This window comes from Vidua chalybeata, chromosome 10 (genome assembly GCF_026979565.1).
Source record: "Vidua chalybeata isolate OUT-0048 chromosome 10, bVidCha1 merged haplotype, whole genome shotgun sequence".
Classification (NCBI taxonomy): domain Eukaryota; kingdom Metazoa; phylum Chordata; class Aves; order Passeriformes; family Viduidae; genus Vidua; species Vidua chalybeata.
Genome location: NC_071539.1, coordinates 2,531,592 through 2,553,527, shown reverse-complemented (window position 1 = coordinate 2,553,527; position 21,936 = coordinate 2,531,592).

Sequence of the window (21,936 nt, the reverse complement as noted above, 5' to 3'; positions counted from 1 at the left end):
CAGCGAACCACAGACAGAGCCAGCCTTCCCTGCAGGACATTTAAAACCTTGCAGCAATTTCACTTTGCCACAAGCGAGGGCCACTTGTTCAACAAACAGGGCAGCAAGTGGAATATTTGGGATTTTATTCCCTCTTCCATATCCTCTGGTCAGAAGAATGGCTACAGAAATCTGTGAGGGGATGAAGTCTGCAGATTTCATCAGATCTGTACCACTGTGGCACCTGCACTGAGCATGGAAATCCTTGCTGGAGTTTTAAAGGGCGGACTGGATTCTTAATAAAGTTTGGGGCAGTGTCCTAATCCTTGGCTCAGAGACAGACTGAGAAAGGAGCTGGGGGGATACTTTGCCCAAGTTATTGACTGAAATGAGGAAAAAAGCAGCAACGTTTTTTGCCCCTTGAATTTAACGAAAATAAAACAGGACAGTGAAAGTAAGGCTGAGGTAGAAACTTCTCTTTACATTTATTTCTGTTGTAGCATCATATCCTGCAATACTCCAGAAACTCAGATTTCATCTGATTTCCACCTGGCACACAGAAAATTCCCCACATTGTCTCCTCTGAAAGGTGTTAACACTTTGCACTGGAGGGTTATGAAATCAGAGGAGACTTTATTTGTTCCTTTGGCTCATTCCCTGTTTCTCTGGGATACAAATCTCTCCCAGAGCTGCTGGAATGAGCAGGGCCTGGTGGGCAATCTGTAACCCCAGCTCCCCAAATATGGGGTTAAGTTTTAAAATCCCATTTTATTTGCAGCAGAACTCATCAAACACCATGAGGAGGGAGAGGTAACTGCTCCAGCCAGGAATTACAGCCGTTCCCTTGGGAATAAGGATGTCACACAGGGGGGATTGCTGGTCCAAACAGCCCCAGAGAGTGATTCATGGCCCTCTGTCAGTGACCTGACACACAGCCTCGAGCCTTTGTATATGCTCCAAGTTATCTGCCTCCAGGGTTACTTGCCTCAGAAGGCTGCAGAGACATCCTTGGAATGAGAATTCAGTCCTTCCCATGTCCCAGCACGAGCAGCACAATAACCACGCTCTCCTCTCCTAGCCCTTGACCAGCCAGCTTAAAATAAACACTCAATTTCATATATGGGCATTATTCTATAAAATGCTTGGCCTGACCCCCTGAGAGATGTTCATTGCTGACCACTGGAGAACAGTTGATAAAGTTATGCTCTCCCCTGAGCGTTTTTACACTCTCAGGCTTTGTCTGGACTGTTGGGAGCAGTTCATTCTCATCCCAAGATGCCCACGATCCCTCCATGCCCAGCTAGAGGGATTCTGACAAACAATTAATCAGGACTCAGGACTGCATCTGCCTCGTGTGCACAGCCAAGGAACGAATTGGGTTGAAAAAGCATCTGAAAGGATAATACTTCAAACCTGATGACTTTGTGGTTGGGCTTTGTTTTCCTGGAAGAAATCTGCTCACAGATCATGTTTGAGAGACCCAACAGACAGGGAATTGATGAGCTTTTAGGTAAACCAAGCATATGGTGCTTGCTATGTTCCATCTATCTGGTAATCAGTCATTTAGCAATAAAGGCACAAGAAAATTTGGCCAGCTCCTCAAGACACGACATCTGAGGAGATCAATTACAGCCTTAATTTAGACAAATTTTTCACAGCAATTTTTTTCTTCCTATTACATTGTCTTTCCTGTTCCATGGAGTTTTCACCGGCTCCTGTGGAAAATGAGACCTGGATTCTTCAAACTGTACTGTGGACATAAAACATCAGTGAGTTTAGGGAACATTGAATATTGTTATTTTAGTACTCTGTTAACTGAAGCTTCTCAGAAATGTTTGCTCTTCCCAGGCTTCCATCCCAGGGGAAAAAAGCCCATTCTGGATGCACAATTCCAGAAGGGAGGTCAGGGTCATCTTCTGCCAACCTGGGGACACAGGACCACACTCAGGTCATGGCTCCAAACACCCAGATCTGGCAGAGCAGAGGGACTTGGAGAAGGTCAAACTTTGGCCAAATCTGTTGAAGAATCTCTTCCTCTCATGTTCCCTGCAGGATTTAATGCCTTACTGAAGGTAAATTTAGAACTGAAACCCAGGAAATAAGGGTGATGATGTGGCAGCCATGGAGAGTCAAGTAGGTGTTAATAGGCAAAAAAAGTATTCAAAATTCCTGTTAAATATCTCACCTCTATTCCACTCCCCAGCCCTCTCCAAATCCTCCTGGTGCTGAAACTCTCTAAGGGCTCCAGGAGATCCAGGCAGCATTTCCCCAGCAGGTCTGCATGAGAAGAACAACTTTAAAATGACATTTTAACCTCACTGTGCCATATAAAACCAGCTAGTGCCACCATCCTGCTCTGTCTGCACATCCCTGCTCCCACTCCCAGCACAAAACCAGGCTTCTTCATGTCACTTCCATTCATTACTGAGATGTAGAACAGTGAGAAATTATTAAAGACTTGAAAAATCAATTTGGGCATTTTAACTCCGAGCTCAGACTCCTCAGTTCCTGCTATTTGTGTAACACAAGATGCAAAGACGGCTCCATAAAGTGAATTAGAGCAAATAATTTTTTTGTTCAGCTCCAATATGCTCCAAAGATGGATTCTATATTATATTACATCAAGGGGATTTAGCATTAATACTTCAATACCAAAGAGCTGGGAATGCAGGCAAAACTGTGGCAAACTGCACAAATCAGGATTTGCTTGTTTGACTGCAATAAACTTTCTTTAGAAGAGCATTTGACTGAGAAGCATTTTTAAAAATGAGTATTTAATTTGATTTCCCATATGGTGTTTAGGAGGTTGGGGGTATGGGATTACCATTAAATATTGTGTTAGATGTACAAAAACCGCAGACGAGAAAACTGAGTTTATACATCAAGTGTGGGTGGGTTTTGTTTGTCTGTTTGTTTTCATTTCAAACATTCCTCGGTTCATTTACAGCATCCTCCATTCTGAAGAGATGATATTTTAAAAGGAGGTTCAGTGCTGTAACACAGAACCCAATCTATAGTTCAATATCTGCAGTCTGGGAGCCTGACATAAAAGATAAGAAACAGATGTAGGGTGAGATGAAGAAATGTGTCTATTGAGGAGTTTCAGCGCGATTTGGCACAAAAATAATTGAAGTCAATATGCAGAAAGCAAAGCTGTCAGCAAATTGCAATGCTCGACTGGAGCACAAATGTATTTACAAAAAGGAATTCTATGGAGGCCATACGTGGTCTACCAGTTTAAATGGATTAGGAGCACATTAGGATTTGTCGGCTTTGCTGCAGCCAAAGTGTTCACCCTGAATGCACAAAGAGAAAAGATTTATTAAATTTGAACCATGAATCTCTCACCAGAAACTTCCAGTTATGGAGATGCTGGACCAAAGCTCCCCAGTAAGAGCACTGGGAGCAGCCCCTGCAGAGCCCCTTTGTCCTGGGTTGTAAGATGAGTGTGAATTCTGTCCCCATCTGTCAGAGGTGGGGCAGTCCTCTGCTGTTCATGGGCACTTTTCTTTATCTCTCCCACAGCCAATCCTCCCTCCAGGAGATCTCTCCTCTTCATGGGCCATTAATTATTAATTATCTTCTGTTCATGGCCAGCGAGTGTCCCTGCATGGCTGAGAAAATTCCATCATCCCTTGGGGAGAGGCTCTGCCCAGGGGAGGAGCCAAGCATTCCTACCTGGATACAATCTGACCTTGGGAACAGCACAGCAGCCTTTGCCCACTGCATTCCCAGAGGAGCAGCTTTCTGCCCCACTGCATTCCCAGAGGAGCAGCTTTCTGCCCCACTGCATTCCCAGAGGAGCAGCTTTCTGCCCCACTGCATTCCCAGAGGGAGCCCAGGCCCATCTCCAGCAGCCCTGGAGCTCCAGAGGAAAATTCCAGCCTTGTCCAGGATCCTGCTCCAGCAGAAGCACAGCTGGCACTGCAGGAGGGCTGAGCCCCCATGGAATGGCACTGCTGCCACCACCCTGACCCACAGCGTGCCAGGGCCTGCTCTGACTCTGCCAGTGCTGGTTTGGGTTTTTTTTTAATACTATTGCATTTATATTTTAATTTTCCTAGTAAAGAACTGTTATCTGTACTCCCATATCTTTGCCTGAGAACCCCTTAATTCCAAATTTATAATAATTCAGTGGGAGGGGGTTTGCATTTTCCATTTCAAGGAAGGCTCCTGCCTTCCTTAGCAGACACCTGGCTTTTCAAACCAACACACGCTTCCACAGAATTTAGTGAAATTCACACAAAAACAGCTCCTCGTAGCTCTGCCCAAAAATGAGAATCTAAACTTTTTTCAGCCCAGAAAGCCTTGCAATGTCCACAATTTTGTCTTGCAGTTTCCTAACATGGCTAATCTGAGAAGTTACATTTATTCCCAGTTCGAATCAGCAGTGCCTTTCCAGAGTTTGGATTAAGTCCCCCCATTCCAGCTTGTGTCATCTCAAACTCTAAAATAACAGCAACCAGAAGGCAAATACAGAAAACCAAACCCTGCTTGGAATATTTCCCCCACCAGATCATAGGATTTTTTAAAATCTTATTTTTTACACTATCATCTTTTCTTCTTATTATTGTTTATATTAATGCCTGAATTCCTGGAATTTTCAAAGACACAAAAATCCAAGTGACCAATCCTTTACCAGATTAAGAGAATTAATCAGAAAATTCCCAAATGAGCATCCCTCAGTCCCAGTTTGTCATGGCACCACCCTACTGCTTCCAAGTAAATACTGATGTTTCAGTTAAATGACTTGAACTTTTTTATAATGTCACTACATTTCCACAGTTTATTCCCAGTTCATTTTACCAATCCCACTCTTCTTCTCTTAAAGACATTTAATAGTGGTTTTTACAGAATTCTTCCAGCAGCATTGCTGTATTTGCAGGGGGGTGACACCAGAAATAGCAAACATTGATTTTGATTCCCTTGTTTCTTTAGGCCTAATTCCATTTACACAGGGATGGGAGAGGAACAGCTCAGCCTCCCAGTACAGATCTATCCATTCCTGCTTCTGGAATAAATTCCACATTTTTTATTATTATTATTAAATTCCACCTTCCCAGTGATACTGGAGTTTTTTTTTTTTAAGACATTTAAAACTCGACTATAGTTTTAAACAGCCCATTTGAACACTGAACAAAAGAAACCAAATATTTTAAAACCAAATTTGATCCTTTCCATTCTGTTCTTGCCTCTTCCCTGGAAACAGGAGTCAGCCTTGGCTGCTTCACACAGATTTGCCTTTTTTTTTTTTTTAATTTAATATCAGTTCAGTAGGAATTGTGGATCACTCCCTGCTGCTTGAGGCAGTATCAAACAAGCTCACACACTTTTCTAATTTGCTTTGTTCTTCTGAGTGGTGAACTTGTTCCAGGCCCATTACAGACATGTTAATTGTTATCTTAACAAAGAAGAATGAATTTGCAGAAGTAACGCTTGTCTGCCATGTATTCAACACATCCTTTACGCCTCACACTGCTCTGAAAAGTCATTTAAAGATTATTTTGGAATTGGTTTTATTTACCATGCTTCAGTTTTATTTATTATTTATTTGACTGACAATAATTGCACCTCGCAGGCTGCAGTACTGCCACTGCTTGTTATTGTTTATTTATTTATCTGAAATTAATTTTCCTCTTGGAAAAGGGGAACTTGGTTGTTCAGCAGCCTCAATAGTTTAGCAGCCTCCAAATTCATTCCCTAACTCCTGAGGAAACAAGAAAGGCCTAAAGGCATTTAAAACTTGAGAAGTTTGGGACTGAGCTCCTGACACAGAGCCCCTCCAGCCTCTCTCATCAAGGGTCATTTTTGAGGCATCACTGTGGAAAAATTCCATTTAATGACCTGTGCCTCAATGATTCTGGGGTTCTGTCACAAATCAAGATACTTTTACTGGTAGATACTGGTGTTACCTAGATATTTTACTGGTAGAGCTCCTGAAACAATGCCCCTCCAGCCCCACACATCAGCTATGGTCATTTATGAGGCATTGCTGAGGAAAAATCCAATTTTCTGTACCTCAGTGATTCCATGTACCTCAATGATTCTTTGGCTCTAGCAGAAGTCACAATATTTTTACTGGTAGATACCAAGGTATTTCTGTGACAGCCACTGGATGAGCAATTATTCACCAGTTTTGCTCTCCCCCAAGGAGCTGCAGCATCATCAACTTTAAAAAACAAGCCCAGGATCGCAGCGCTCCCAAACACACAGCACCCAGGAAAAAAAAAAAAAATGTTTCTGAATGCCTCAGGATTTTATTGGGTCCTAGAAGAGAACATGGAAAGAAGTAATCTCAAAGTCTCAGCATTTGACAGTGCTCTCAATAGCTGTGGTGACAGCACAGTAGAAGAGTGTGTTTTAAGCAAAGAAAAGAGAATTAAATGTGAAACAACACGAGAGCTGAGGAGCTGAGAGCTAGCCCTTAACAGGAGCTCCTTTTTCTCTAATTAGGCAAGCACAGAAAAAACAATTACATTTGCCTGAATCAATCAGGGTGAACCTGACCTGATTTAAGCACATAAAATAAAAGGAAAACTGGATTTATGATGGATTTACATTTTCTAGGAAATAATTCTCCTTTCTGCTTTAATTCACTCCAAAGCCTTTGGTCTCAATACATGCAATAAACTGAGGTTTTCACATTTAATATTCATGAAAGCGACATAATACAAAAATTAATATTGTGTTAATTTCTCTTCAAATGACTGGAAAATCAGCATTTAATTCCTGCTTGGGTACCAATAAAAAAACTGAATTACAAGACTGACTCAGCCTAACAAGTGTGAGCACAAATGTTGCCTCTCCTGACAAACTCACCCCAAAATTAAGTGGTTTGTTTGGCTGAGCTTTGGGAATTTCTGGTTTAATAAAATTGTGCAAATAAAGATCTACAGGGTTTAATTAGTGACCATGTTAATGAAGCTCCTTTGGTATTAGCAATCCTGAAGCAGAACTTGGAGTTCCATCATTCCTAGAACTGGAATTCTAGGAAGTTTGTCTTCTTCCTCCAGCCCTCAATGACAGAAGCTAAAAACTCTAAGATGTGGTCAAAAACTCCCAACATTTACATAAAAGTACATTAAAATAATTTAATTTTGAAAGATAAAGCAACCTTAGCCCAGTTCAATCAAAGCAAGAAAAATAAGAGAAGGGACTTAATTTTTAGTTAATTTTCAGTTAATTAAAAAGTCCCTCTAAATTCACTGAAGTGCTTTTGGTGAAACGGGGAGGAGAGTGGGGATAAATTTCCAGTTGTTCTCTGCAAAACATTGGGGGATGTCTCTTCAGATGCCACAAATTCTTAAAAAGTTGTAGAGAAAAATTCTCCCAAATTCTAGAAGGGTTTGAGGACTGGGGTGATGAGAAGAAAGGAGTTGATGGATTTTTGTATAATAGAATAAAATACAAGTGCCTGGTAACATAAACCAGAAAGTCGATTTGTGGTCTATGAAGCAAAGAAAGAATCGTGATAAAAATCTGTATATTCACCTTCCTGTTAATTCACAGATGAAGGAGCCACAACACCAAAATAATATCCCATTGGAGGGTTCGAAAAAGGAGAAAAAATAATTAGGTTAAGTCTCAACAGAAAGAAAATATTCCAAAAATTCCAACTCATTGAGCTTTTCAAAATTAGATCAAAACAAGCAAGACGTGAAATGCCCTGCTTTTGATTTTTTACAGCTGTATCCCCCACTGAGCCACCTTTGCAGGGAAACATAGCCTGCATTTCATATTCCAATTACTGCATTAATCCTTCCCTGATTATTTATTCACATTTAAAAGAGTTTCCTTGTTCCATTTTGTAACTTGGGAGTGCAGAGGGATGCAGAGAATGTTGCTGGATATTTCCAAAGGAAATGCAGGCAACTCTGTTTTTCTTCAGACAGATCAACTTCCTGAAATTAAGATGATTAATCACATGTGTAATAAGAAAAAGAATTGGTTTAGACTTCATTATTCATAAAAAATGGGGCAAATCCTGCTTTTTTTGGTTTTCCTTAATGCCACTTTCTCCTTTGGCAGAGATTCCCGAGTCCTGTAAGGAACGTGGATCTTCTAATTCTGTCATTAGGAAAAAAATATCTTTAGTACCAATTTTACTTCAATTCTTTTCTGAAATAGTTAATAGTAATTCACTTCCTCCGAGATTTTAAGGATCTCAAAAAGTAAAGCTCTGGTGTTTGGAATTCTCACTACAACAAACAACTTTTCTGGGAAAAAAATCTGGATTGGTTTCTTCCCAGAAAGGCTGGTCAGGGACTGGAAGGGAGTTTTGGAGTCCCCATCTGACTGTCCAAGGAACGCCTGGACTCTGGTCTGGTGGAACTGGTGTTGATCAAATGTTGGACTTGATGATCTTGGAGGTCTTTTCCAACCTCAGTGATCCTGTGAAATCCACTTGGATCCACTCAAAATCCACCCAGCACCTGGAAACAGGCAACCCTAAAAGCACTGCGGCTGAGCAAATCATTTATTCTAAATCCCTCCTCCTCCTATCTGGATATTATCTGGAAACAAATGGGGGAGACAACCAAACAATCATTAATTGCATCATTTCTGCCACGTCCAGGTGAGAAACAACAAGTTTGAGGCAGCTTTGGCTGAGTTTCTGGATCAAACAGCTCAGGTCAGTTGTGACCAGAAGGATTTGGATCCCCCTGGGAATACTCCCAGTCTCTAAAGATTTTTATCGATGCACATTTATTCTGTCAGCAGAAAAATATTTGTGCTTTCCTTCAAATGAGGCTTTTTTATAGCACTTTCCCAGATGAGTGATTAAAATAAAAAAATAAAAAAAAAAAAAAAAAAGAAAACCTACCACGACACTCCAACAACTTTTCTGTAAAAAAATAAAATAAAAAGGGCATCAGATTCCTGTCGGGTGTGAGCAGCTGAGGTGATTTGTCATCTGTAAAGCACGGTGATAAAACACCATGATCACACAGGGCTTCAAAAAACAACTTTCAAAGCGCTCTTCAGAGCGTGCTTTGATCAAAATGTTTACAAAGCAGCAGCTTTACAAGAGGTTCCTGAGCATCAATCTTGATTAGGGTTATTTACCAACACGGCAGCAGTGGGGAAGGCACCTCTGGAGCTGCACTTCCCACTCACAAATTCAGGAGCCGAGCTCCTTTTCTTGCCCTCAGAAAAGAAAGTTTTCATTAAGCTCAGAAGACAAAAGACAACAATGGGGCCTCTGAAGTGATTCCTGAGGAAAGCCTGGAATTAGAAATAGAGCCTGAAAAAGGATTGCTGGAAAAGGGTCTGCAATTCCACTTTTAGTGTAAAAATACAAGAAAAAGAGTAAAACTCAATTCTAAGAGCACACAGAACAGGATTTAACGTAACTGTGGCAGCAAATCATGGAATCCTCCAGGGTTCTTCAAGACCAGGAATCATGGAACCCTCCAGGGTTCTCCAGGGACCTTCAGGATCACCAAGTCCAACATTCAACTGACCAAAACCCCCTAAATCATGTCCCAAAAAAGCAAATTTGGACATTGTTTGAACTCTTCCAGGAATGATTCAAACATTTCCACTTCCACCATTCCAGTTTTCCCCATTCCAGTGTTTAACTACTCCTTCACTGAAGAAATTCTTCCTGATATCCAACCTGAACCTCCCCTGGTGTGACTTGAGGCCAAAATATTGATCAGATTTATGCTCCTAACTCTGCCCAGCTCTGATATCAAACAGTGCAGAAGAATTCCAGGCCAAAAATAACCCAAACCAAGCAACCAAAAACCAGAAGCTTCCCCAGAAAGCCCCAGCCAGTTTAATTTAACCAAGACTCAGCTGGGAGACACAAAAATATGCCCATCAAGAGGCTGGGAGGAAACAACCAGGAATGCAAACAGTGAGTCAGAAAGAGAGACTTGATCCCAAAAAAACCTGTCCTGTTCTGCCAAGGAGGCACCAGCAAGGAGCAATCCAAGATGCCCAAATCTTTACACGGGGACTGAGCTGAGGGTGGTCCTTTCCTGACATTCCTGAACCATTCAGGCCAGCAGAAGTTTGCTCCACACAAGCACGTCGGGCAGGAAACACAAATATAAAACCAAGAATGCCTCACACACCACCTCTCCTAATTCAGAAGGTAATTCTGATTTTGTTCTCCTCTCTCACCCATCAGTCCATTCCAGCAAAGTTGCACATACATCAAATGGGGGCAGAGAGGGTTTATTTAAAACACTGAGCATCCATTCCCTTCTTCAGGTTGTGCTTTATGGGCTTGCATGAATTTTGGTAGCAGAACACCGAGATAAAAGCCCATAATTCAGTTTTCTCTTGACTCTCTCTGTTTGCCTACTGCAAATCTCTGCTGACAGCCTTCTCTCCTCAGCTCGTGCTGATTTAATACAGCTGCAGCCTCTCTCCCTCCACCTCTCCTAAAAATCTTTTCTTGCTTTTAACAACCCCAGACCTTCCTTTCCACCTCCACTGGTTATTTAATTCTATGTGCAGCACGTTTGGGATACTCAGTGTAGTAAATACTACCCAAAATGTGCCCCACCAAGAGGAAAAGAGCTTTGTGAGCCCCTGAGATGAAGCCAATTAAAGGAGTACTTTTATCTATGGGTATTATGAATTAACAAAAGGAAATAATGTCTGGATTCCCCAGCCTGGACTGAGAGGATCTGCTCTCTGATAAAGAAATACAGAAATTAAAATATAAATAACACTTCTGAAAGATCAGATTTGAATAGATAGAGGAAGTTATGCCTTAAGAGTGAACAGATTTCACTGTCTTGCTTTGTTTTAAGTTCATTTTTCATACATAACACACTACCCAGAGATTATTAGAGGGTGGAAAACCCCACAGCTCCCCAAAACCACCTCACTGCCAAGGTCACCACTGCTCCCACCTGTGCTCCATTCCTTCAGGCCACTGGACTGGAATTCTGAGCTGGAAAACAAAGCTGAGTTACTGAGGGGACAGAAGCAATTGCACAGCCACGAGCCCTTCTGTCACTTGACCTGAACAGGTGGAAAACTCTCAAAGCAGCAGCAGGAAAAAAGGGAACAGAGCACAAGAGATGCAGAATGGGAACATCCCCAGGTACCTGGTCCCTTCTGCCACCCCCCACAACTCCAGTGTCTGCCTCAGGGCAACACCTGATGAGACACGCAGAGGTTCCAGGTAGGAAAGGCACTAAAATGGTACCAGTGATCCCCTGCAGCTGCAGCGGTGAGTGCCCACACCTACAGATATCCTGGAGTGAAAACAAACCTGGGCAGGCAGAGGCTGTGCGTTTCAGCCATCCAGATTTTCCAAATGCTCCAAAACCGAAAAGCTTTGCTGTTTATTCTGAGTTTCTTATTCAAAAATATCCAACAATTTCACACGCTTCACCCTTTTCTATTGGGATGCAGATGAGCCCCTGGGGTCCCTCCCACCCTGACCCACGCTGGGATTCTGTTATTCCAGACCTTCCAACCAAGTTTTTTTTTTTTGCCATCAGAGGTTTGGATTCTGCACCCTGATATATGGAACTTGCCATTTTTGCGTTTCTCAGCACTCGCTGTTTGGTCATAAAGGTGTCAAAGACAGCAAGAAAAATTATCTGCACCTGCCCAAGCCTATTTTATTAAAAAAAAAAAAAAATCAGAGCAAAGGAACTTCTCACGAAGTCACACCAACATAAAATTTGCAGCTCTTCTGTGAATAAAGCCAAGTTCCATGGAGCAAAGTGAGCTGTGAAGTTTAAGTCACAAATTCTTTCCAGAGTTTGAATTTCTGCTGGATGCAGGACTAAGCTGCACTTCACTAGGCTGAAAAATTTTAGGCATCAGGATTTGCTTTTGTCTACCTGGTACTTTTCCAGCAAGCAATGAACTTTTCTTGTGTAAACCAAGTTCACAAGGGCAAGGCCAGGCCTGGAAAAATCTATTCCTGGCTGTGCACCAATAATCCACCATTTTTCTGGTTTAACTTCATGACCTTTTTCTCCCAAGTCAGCAGAAGCTGCCAGAAAGCAACTTGGCCTTATAATGAAGATGTTAGGAAAGAGGAAAAGGAGATACTAAAAGCAAAAAGGTTTTTAAAAAATCGTTAATTCTAAGTATTTAGAGGTTCACAGGACTATTCCTTTATGATTTAAGCTGATTCAAAACTTTTTAAATAATAGTCATGATCATTTTTAAATAATAGCGACATCACCACTTGGAAAACTGTCCCTGCTGCTTTCAGTCAGACCATTCAAAAATTGCACATTTTCATCTGTGAAGTAAAAAAAAAAAAAAAAGTTATAATTGATATGGGAAAAACACAGAAATATTTCCCCCTCTTCTCTACACAGGATACTAAACAAGTTCAAATATTTCAAGAAGATGAATTATGCTTCCAACAATTTAATCTTCTACATTTAACTATTTTCAGGGAAAACAGAAAGATATTTTAAATATAAAAAGAACTGAAAATTGTCTGCCTCGCTGCAGGATTTGTGGGTTGCAGGTTGTGGCTTCTCACACCTCAGAGCTGCTGGGGAGAACTTCGTGCACTGCTGCAGAACTCCAGAAATGCAGCTGCACTGAGGGGAAACTTCTCTGCAGAGCTGGATAAAACAAGTGCAGACTCTAGAGGGAGTTCTAACTTTGCCATATTTTTTCCCCTCACAGAATTTTTATCGCTCGTTCACAACGAAACAAATAAAAAACAGAAAAAAGGTGAATTTTCTCCTGGGTATCTGCTTCTTCCCCTGCCCTCTGTCCCTGGGCAGAGTGGGAGCTGCCTGGCACAAGAATCCAGATTTCTGATTCCTTTCTTACTTGGTCATGATGGAGAGGAAATGTGAATTTTCAGCTGGTTTTGGTGACTCTGGTGCTCCTTCAGTCTGAACATTTCACCAGGTCCTGACCTGTGTTCAGTGAGGAGGAGCCCCATCAGAGAGCAGGTGGGTAAATACTGAGGAAAACAAAGGCTTTGTAAAGATATTTTCACTGGAAGTTATCTTCTCTGTAAGGCAGCAAAGCTGCCTGGGCGCTCCTGTTGCCAATTCCCAGGGTGGGTTTGTGTGCACTGATAATGGATTTTTGGTTTCTTTTTTGTTAAAGTCGGGATTAAATGTGTGAGGTGGTGTTTCTTGTTTGGACTTAGATGTTTATTAGTTCTTTTTTATATTACAGTCTCACAAGCTGTGAGTTCTGCAGTACTGGACTCTAACAAGCTAAAAATGGAGACATATTTCTCTTTCTACAAGGCTTTTTGAGGATAAACTGTCTAATTAAGAAATGACACTTAAATTATTTTTACTTTTAACCTTATAACTAACTACCTGTGTTCTGCAATGTTCTGCTTTTTAATCCAATTCCACAATACTACTTAAACCTATGAAGAAGAAGGTGAAGAAGAAGGACCAGCCTCCACCCTGAAACCTCCATCTTGCTTCATTTATATTATTCTATTCTAGAACACACCGAGACATTCCCAGCACAGGAATTCAGAAGGTAATTCTGATTTTCTTCTCCTCTCCCACCCACGGCAGGGATGGCCAGCGAGGCTGCAACACTCCCTGGGATCCCTGAGCCAGAGCTCAGCTTTGCCAGGGCTCTTGGACAAGGGCATGTGCCTGCAATTATGCACTTGGCAAAAATCTCAGGATCACAGAGTGGATAAGGCTGGAAAGGTTCACCCTGCTCCAGCAGGGTCACCCCAGAGCACAGCACTGGGGCCCAGATGGGGCTGGAATATCCCCAGGGAGGAGACTCCAGAGCCTCTCTGGGATCTGTCCCAGTGCTCACAGCAAAATCCACCTCCTGAGCAGGGGGAACTCCCAGGATCTGTCCCTGCCATTCCCCTGGTGCCACTGCTGGGCCCCCAGAGCAGAGCCTGGGCCCTGATCAGAGCCCTCCCTGCAGACAGGGACACCTGGGGACACCTGGGGACACCTGGGGACACCAGGGCTGAGGCCCCTCTCAGCTGGGGCTCCTCTCCAGACTGAGCAGCCCCGGCTCCCTCAGCCCTTCCTGGGCACGGAGATGCTCCAGGCCCTTCCTCGTATTTGCAGCTGCTCCAGGAGCCCAGAGGAGCCCAGAGCATTCCAGATGTGCCCCCAGGGCTGGGCAGAGGGGCAGGATCACTCCAGATGTGCTGGGCAGAGGGGCAGGATCACTCCAGATGTGCCCCCAGGGCTGGGCAGAGGGGCAGGATCACTCCAGATGTGCTGGGCAGAGGGGCAGGATCACTCCAGATGTGTCTCCAGGGCTGGGCAGAGGGGCAGGATCACTCCAGATGTGTCTCCAGGGCTGGGCAGAGGGGCAGGATCACTCCAGATGTGTCTCCAGGGCTGGGCAGAGGGGCAGGATCACTCCAGATGTGCTGGGCAGGGGGCAGGATCACTCCAGATGTGCTGGGCAGAGGGGCAGGATCACTCCCTGACCTGCTGGGAATGCTCTCCCCACTGCACCCCAGGTTCCTCTGCCTTCCAGGCCCCCAGGGAACGCTGCCGGTTCAAATTCTCTCCCCAGTGGCAGAACAGCAGCCCAGAATGCAGCTGTGGCACCCACTCTTCAGAAAGCATTCTGAAATGAAAGCACTTCCTCTGCAACTCTGATCGAAAACTTCTAGAGCTCACAAATACAGCACTGACTGCTGGATATCAAGAAACCAAAAAAAAGGACAAATTTCCAGTATTTCTGTACGCTGAAGGTGAGTTTAAACATTCTAAAATTGCAGAATTCTTCTGCTTTAAGACACAGCATCCTTGAGCTGAAGAAATCCACAGCAAACTGGAATAAAAGCTGCTAACCCTTTATTACTGTGTTGTCCTGTAAATCCAACATCTCCTTTCACTTCTGTTATTAATAAGTGTCTCAAAAACACATTAAAACTTTCCTCTTCCAGTAGAGACAGCAATTTACAGCGAGGGGAAAACAGCAAAACCCACAAACACTCACAGTCCTCAGGGATGTTTTCTACCTGTCTAAATATTCTTTAACACACACACACACACACACACACACAAAGATATTAGCATTTCTTCTTTTTCTCAGAGGATAATGTGGCAAATTGCATGGAAATAAATTCAAACTATCTGTAGGAAAACTCTCAAGAATTCAATATATGGAGTTTAGGAGTTATCCTATGTTACCAGGGAAGAAAGAACACTTTAGACAGCTGTCTGCCTCTCAGCCTTTATCTCTCACTTCTGCAGGGTTTTCTGTTGCCACAGTAGCACCAGAACCTACAAAAAAATTCTTCTGTAGCATCTCTGAACCACAGCTGCCCCTCGACCACTCACTGGTTTCATTTTAAGGAGTAAAAACACTCAAAACTTACTCACTGCAGCAGTGAAGAGGGGGAAAAAAAACAAACTGCACTTAAAGTGCTTTCTGAAGGAGCGAGAAGAAGTGTGCTGAGACAGATACTCCTTATTTTTCAAGTGCTCTTTCATCCTATTTCCCAAACTTGACTCTATTTCAAGTCAGTGCTCCAGGATGGAGCTCAGCTGAACTTGGGAGAGCTTTCCAGGCATCAGGAACACTCTGCTGTCAGCACTCACTGCTGAGCCCACTGCAGCTGCTCAGGCCTTTCCCGTTCCTGTTCCACTTTGTGGAGCTGTGGATAACCAGAAAAAAAAGGCTGCAATCCATTTTCAGAGGCGTTTTGGGGCTGATATGACAGGCAGCACAGAAGTCTGGAGGAGGAACTCCAGCCCTCCCATCTTTTTGCTCTTTCCCTGTTTTCAAACCCTCTCCTCATCATCCCGAAATTGAGCCTTTGCCCAAAGAGCATTCCCTTCTCCTCAATATTGATATAAAACCATTTTTCACAATAGGCTGGGAATAGCAGGGGGGAAAACACAAAGCACATTTTCCTGCTGTCCAAAGGAAGCAGTGGGATGATGGACTGGCTGAAGAAGTGTTTTCCCAGCGGCTGCAGCTCCTGGACAAAGGCACTCCCGCTCGAGCCATGAAGGAAATTGCCTGTTGGTGTAAATATGCCAAATGCTACTTAGGCACTCCATGGCTGCTCACAAGCTGAAATATTCCTTCCTAACTCTGGATCACAAGCTCTTTATTGCTGCTGGCACAGCCTGTGACAGCAGGGAAGGGTTTTTTTGGGTACTGCAATGCTGAGAATCAGCGGGATGCTGTTTGAGCAGAGGGATGTTGGCCTGAGCAAGGGTCACAGGGCTGGTAGGGACAGCAGGAACAAAAACCAAGCCTTTGCTGTAATTCAAATCAGAAATTTACCAGTAAAACAATTGAACAAAATATTTTAGGGCTTTACTTTTTGAGAGTGAGTTACTGGGCACTGGTGAGGCACCTCCAGTGCTGTGTCCAGTTCTGGGCACATCACTGCAAGGACACTGAGGGACTGGAACACGACCAGGGAAGGGTCTGGAGCACCAGGAGGGGCTGAGGGAGCTGGGAAGGGGCTCAGCCTGGAGAAAAGGGGGATCAGGGGGGACCTTGTGGCTCTGCACAACTCCTGACAGGAGGGGACAGCCGGGGGGATTTGGGATCTTATCCCAGGGAACAGGGACAGGAGGAGTGGGAATAGCCTCAGGCTGGGCCAGGGCAGGCTCAGGGTGGAATCAGCAGGAATTTCCCCATGGAAAGGGTGAATAAACTTTGGAACAGACTGCCCAGGGAGGTTTGGAGTGCCCATCCCTGGAGGTGTCCAAGGAATGTCTGGATTTGGCAAGTCTGCCAAACAGGGCACAACAAAGTCTGAAGTTTTAAACTGACAGGGAAGATGTGTGCTGATGCCTTCACAAACAATTCCACGGGTGAGGGGATGGGTGTCGGGATGGGTGTCAATGGCTTTAAAATGGGGCTTAATGTCTGCACTGAAGACATGAAAAGCATCAAAGCTTTGGACAGCAGGTTCCTGACAGAGCCCAGACATTTCAGCTCCTGACAAAGAGAAACGCCTGCACAGGCCTGAACCTCTGGATTTGGGGTCAAATGCCAGCTTCAGGGGGGATATGGGGTAGGTGATTTGGGAAGGCTGCACCTCCCTGGTACCCCCGGAGTGGGGAAAGGAGGAGGGAAACATGAGGCCAGAGTTTGGGATAAAAGGAGCCTTTGCCCTCTGAAACCTCCAGAGAAAACCTGGTGGTCTCTCTCTCCTTTATTCCAGTAAAGCTGCAGGATTCTGTCTCCTTTATGATGCCTTGTGCAGGCTGCCCTAGAGCAGAGGCTGGGCAGAGTCACAGAATAAAGCAGGGATTCATTCCAAGGATCTCCTCCATGGATCCACCTTGGGCAGCACCAGAGCCCAGCCAGGGCTGCACCCAAGATGAACCAAGATGGTCCCAAAATGCACGAGCGCTCCCGGGGGCTCTCACTGGGATCAGCTCTGCTCCATTTGCACCTTGCAGTTCATTGTCCCATTCCAGCTTTAGCCCAGGCACTCCCATCCTGCTTGTTTTTCTCTCTCCAGCCCACGCTGTTTGTGCTCCTGGGCCTGAGATTTGGATCATTTGTCCTTGGTGCCCAGCTGGAGCAGGAATTGTTTTGTCTCCCTGCTCTGTGCAGAGAGCTCACCATCCCATAATATGAAACCCAGACCCACACACCAAAGCAGCACAGAATGTGAAACAATAGAAAAGCTGAAACCTGAGGCATCAGACACACTGGCTTTTCCCAGTGGGATTTCCCATACCAGGGATACAGCGAGTCCCCTTTGCTCCCTATGAAGAGCTCCCACCTGTTATAAGTAGGTATTGTAGTACAATACCTACTTATTTATTTAAATTTAATAAATTTATTAAAAAATACAATTTATTTGTTTTAGTTACAAGATTGTGATTGTTTGAAATGAATCATTTTAAGTTTTGAACTGTTTTAACGTATGGAAAAATTTTATAACAGCTTACTGGCTACTTAAAATGGGGAAGCAAGGCCCGCAGTAGAACCTGGTTGGCAGATAGGTATTTTAAGATATGCTTGCTACTGCAAATTGTATAATCAAAACAGCATAAGCGAAGAACAGAAGAACCACAAAAGAAGTACCACGCTCCAAGAGGCCTTAGAAAAACATCACAATTCCACCCCAGACTGCTGACACACACAGCCATGAGGCGGGCAGAAGATCCAGGGGAAGAAGGAGCTAAAATAAGAATCTGTGAAGTCATTCTGAATGGGGACTATAAACATATAAAAGGACTGCCTGTTAAGGAAATCGGTGTGCTGGCTTTGACGGGCACCCAGACCTGGACTTTTGCTTTATGTGTCCCTTATTATCATTTATTAAACTCTTTAAAATGTAAAAAGAGTGGGCTGCCTTTCTCCCAGCACCCATCCTCAAACAGCTGCAGCGGCACATTCCGATCTCTCCCAGTGCTGAGGGAAAAGCCAGGTTTAATTTCCAGCCAGTTTTTACAATCATCCCGAAGTAAATGATACTTGCACTTGAATTATTTTACAGTCATAAGCCAGTGCATTTCAGTGACCGCTGATGCAGTTTGTACATTGGATGACTTGTTATGAGACACTGATGGCCAGTTAATACGTCCTAAACATAACCTTGAGACAACGGGAGCTCAAAGCATCCCATAATTATACTCCTCAGTAGGAAGCAAGTTCCACAGCTGACAGATGGAAAGGCCAAACCATTCCTCTGTTCAAAATAAACAAGAATATTCCTATTATTTCAGCTGTTGACTATTGAGTATTTCACTGTAAACACTCAGTGAGTTTCTCAAGAGCGCTTTGTAATTCCCTCCTCCTTTTAGAAGCACTCGGGAGAGAAGCAGAGAACTACAAGAAGGAAAACCTCAGCATCCTAAAGTCACCCATGACTTATAAAATCACCTCACAATTACCATGGTTAAAATGGAGTAAATAATTCCGCCTGTCAGCAGATGTGAACACCATGAGCTTTATCACCACCTTCCTGAAACCCCCTCAGTTCAATGCTCCAAATGATTTCAGCACGCAGGGACCCTAAAAACCTTTAAAGCCCTCTCCTCTAAAGCCCACCTGGCTGCTTTGTCATGCAGATCTACCGAGCTTCTCGCAAAGGTTTCATGAATAAATGGAGACTTGCGGCTCAAGCAGCATAAAGGACAAATCTCGACAGCTCAGGAGAGAAATACTCGCATATGCTCAGACAGCCATAAATCAGCGAGATCGCCTCGAGCTTCTCTTCCAACACTGTACTCAAATTCACAGGTTGTCCCTTGCAGGAGAACAGGAAAAAAAAAATCCTAAGCCGAGGAAAGGAGCTGTAGAAGCCCAGCAGATTTATAGAGCCAGCAGCCAGTTGTCAGCGGAGAACTCGTCAGCTTATTCATTAGTCTGCCTCCACACAGGAGAAATAAAGAAAAAAAAAAAATAAAGAAACGCCAAAATCCAGCCGCTGTGACAACGCTTTAACAGCAGTGGTTAAGATTAAAGGTAACCTCCACACCCTCCCAGCCTCTGAAATACAAACACGCACTTTTATTCTAAGGTGTGCTTTCATCCGATTTCCCGTGCTTTGCTGTTGTTCACATCAGCATTGCAAAGGACATCTCTGCGGAACTTAAGAGGATTTGGGGGACATCAGAAATACTCTGCACATCCTCCTTAGGCTGCTAAACCCGCTCCAAGTGCAGGGGATTTCTTCGCTGCTTTTCCGTGCAGAAGCCGAGGTGATGGGTCAGGCGCATTTAGCGCCTGGGTCCCGGTCAATGAGCTGGTAAAGCGCGGCTTAAACCGCTCTCAACAGCAGAGATCCCAACACCTTTAAAAAGCTGGAAATCCCCAGGGAATTGCTGGAAAATAAAGTCTAAGCAGGTCATTTTCTGAGCGTCAAACCGTCTGGGGGGGCGACGCTTAAAGGTCTGGAAAGTTGCTTTTTAAAAGAGTCAAGTAGGAGAGACAAGAGGAGTTCAAAGCGTTTTTTTCAAAGGACAGGAGAAATTCTGAAAGGTCCCTTCCAACTTGGGATATTCCATAATTTCCACCCCTTTGGTAAAAGGGCAGAAAACACGCAGAAGTTGAGAGGGAGGAGATGCAAACAAAACACAAAAGTAAAAGCTGTCCTCTGCAGCTACAGCTGCCGCCTCACCACACGGACACAGCACCCTGTCAGACTGCAGATTTAGATTTCTCCAAGAACTCAGGAAACCCAAGGAAATCCAGGCTCTTTTCCCTGAGGAATTCACTTTCCCAACCCGCCTTCCAGGCATTATTTTCACACGAACGCAAAAACCCGTCCAAAAAAACCTCCACAAACCCAACCACATATATTAATAAACAACCAAACATCAGCCAAGAGGTAAAATATCAATCTTTTCGTGAGTTTCTAGGGAAAGGAGAAACATCAGCCCAAGTCCAGCATCTACTTCTTCACACCCTCACGCATGATGTAGTTTCAATTATTAAGCAGAACACTAATGATAACTTTATCCTCCCGCTGATCACCTCTCTTGGGCAGCTCGATATTAACGCGAGCTTGTTCTTCCCAGCTCGTTTAGCGAGCAGCTCATGGAAATCAGCATCTCCTTCAGGAACAATCCACGTCAATAACCATCCCTGGCTCATTTTCATAATGCTTTATTCCGTGCTTTGGGGGTTTCTAAAAGCAGGTCTTAAGTTCCCGGACTGGGAACAGCGTGGCAGTGCCAGCCCCTCCTGTTTGGGGGGGGGTTTGGTGGCTTTTTGTGCCCCCCTTCCCCAACACGCGTGGGAGGGAGGCCAGACATTCAGAAAGTGCCTGAACGTCTTCCTACTCAGGCCCCCTCGGAGAGTTTTCCCCTCGTTTGTCCTTCTCACACGAACAAATGTTCTTTTTATTCGCCGCTCTGCAGGCGAGACCCCGGGAGAGGCAGGGGCTGCAATGGGAACGTGGCAACGGCGCCGCTCCCACCCTCAGCATTTTTCGTGTTCTTGTACTAATCCAGCGCTGAACACCATCAGATTCCTCAGCAAACCCCAAAACAGGAGGGGACTGACCCTCAACGGGGCTCCCACTGCTCCCACCCTCAGCATTTCTCATGTTCTTGTACTAATCCAGCGCTGAACGCCATCAGATTCCTCAGCAAATCCCAAAACAGGAGGGGACTGACCCCGACCGGTGCTCTCACTTCTCCCACATTCAGCATTTATTTATCATTTTGTTGTTCCAACCCTGTTGAGTTCAGGCTTAATGCCTCAGGAACCCCAAAACAGGAGAGGGCTGGCCCTCACCGGTGCGCCCACTTCTCCCACCTTCATTTATTCATCATTCTATTGTACTAATCCTGACGGGGCTCCGTGCTCGACCATCATATTCCTCAGGAACCCCAAAACAGGAGGGGGCTGACCCCCAGCCCAGCCTACCTGGATTCCTGGGCACAGCTCCCACTGGCTGCCCTTGGAATGTGTGTTCTGTCCTTCAGGAGCAGCACTCCACAGCTCCCTCCTGGAGCACCTGAGGAGGGAATGGCCCTCAACGAGCTCATTAAGGGCTCCCACCCCTCACTCAACCCCCTCGGGGCTCTGGACCAGCCCCTTCTGTTTGTCCTTCCTCCCCCAGCCCATCCTGCTCTTTGCCAGCCTTTTCCCCTGACAATGTTTCCTTTTAAATCCATCAGGAGCCGAGGTAAAGGGCGCCTTTGCTATTGTCCCCATTTTCTCCAGAGAGCTGGAGAGGGATCTTCACCAAGGGAACGCAGTTCCAGGACAAGGGGCAATAGCCCTTTGGGTTCAGAGATTAGGTTTAGATGGGATATTGGGAGGGAACAATTTCCCATCCCTGGAAAGTGTCCAAGGCCAAGTTGGACAGGGCTTGGAGCAACCAAAAGTTTAATATTCCCCCAAATCCCTTCAAGATCTATTTTACATCACAGCTCCTCTAGCACAATATCATGCATTTCCACAGAAATTCCAATTTCCCCCAACTTTCTTCCTAGAGAAAAATTAGCAAATAGATCCATGATGTTTGTCCCATTTGTAGTTTGCTACAGCCTGTGTAAATAATGTCAGGGGCCCATTTTATACCGCCATCCATAAAATGTGCCAGCAGAAGAGATCCTC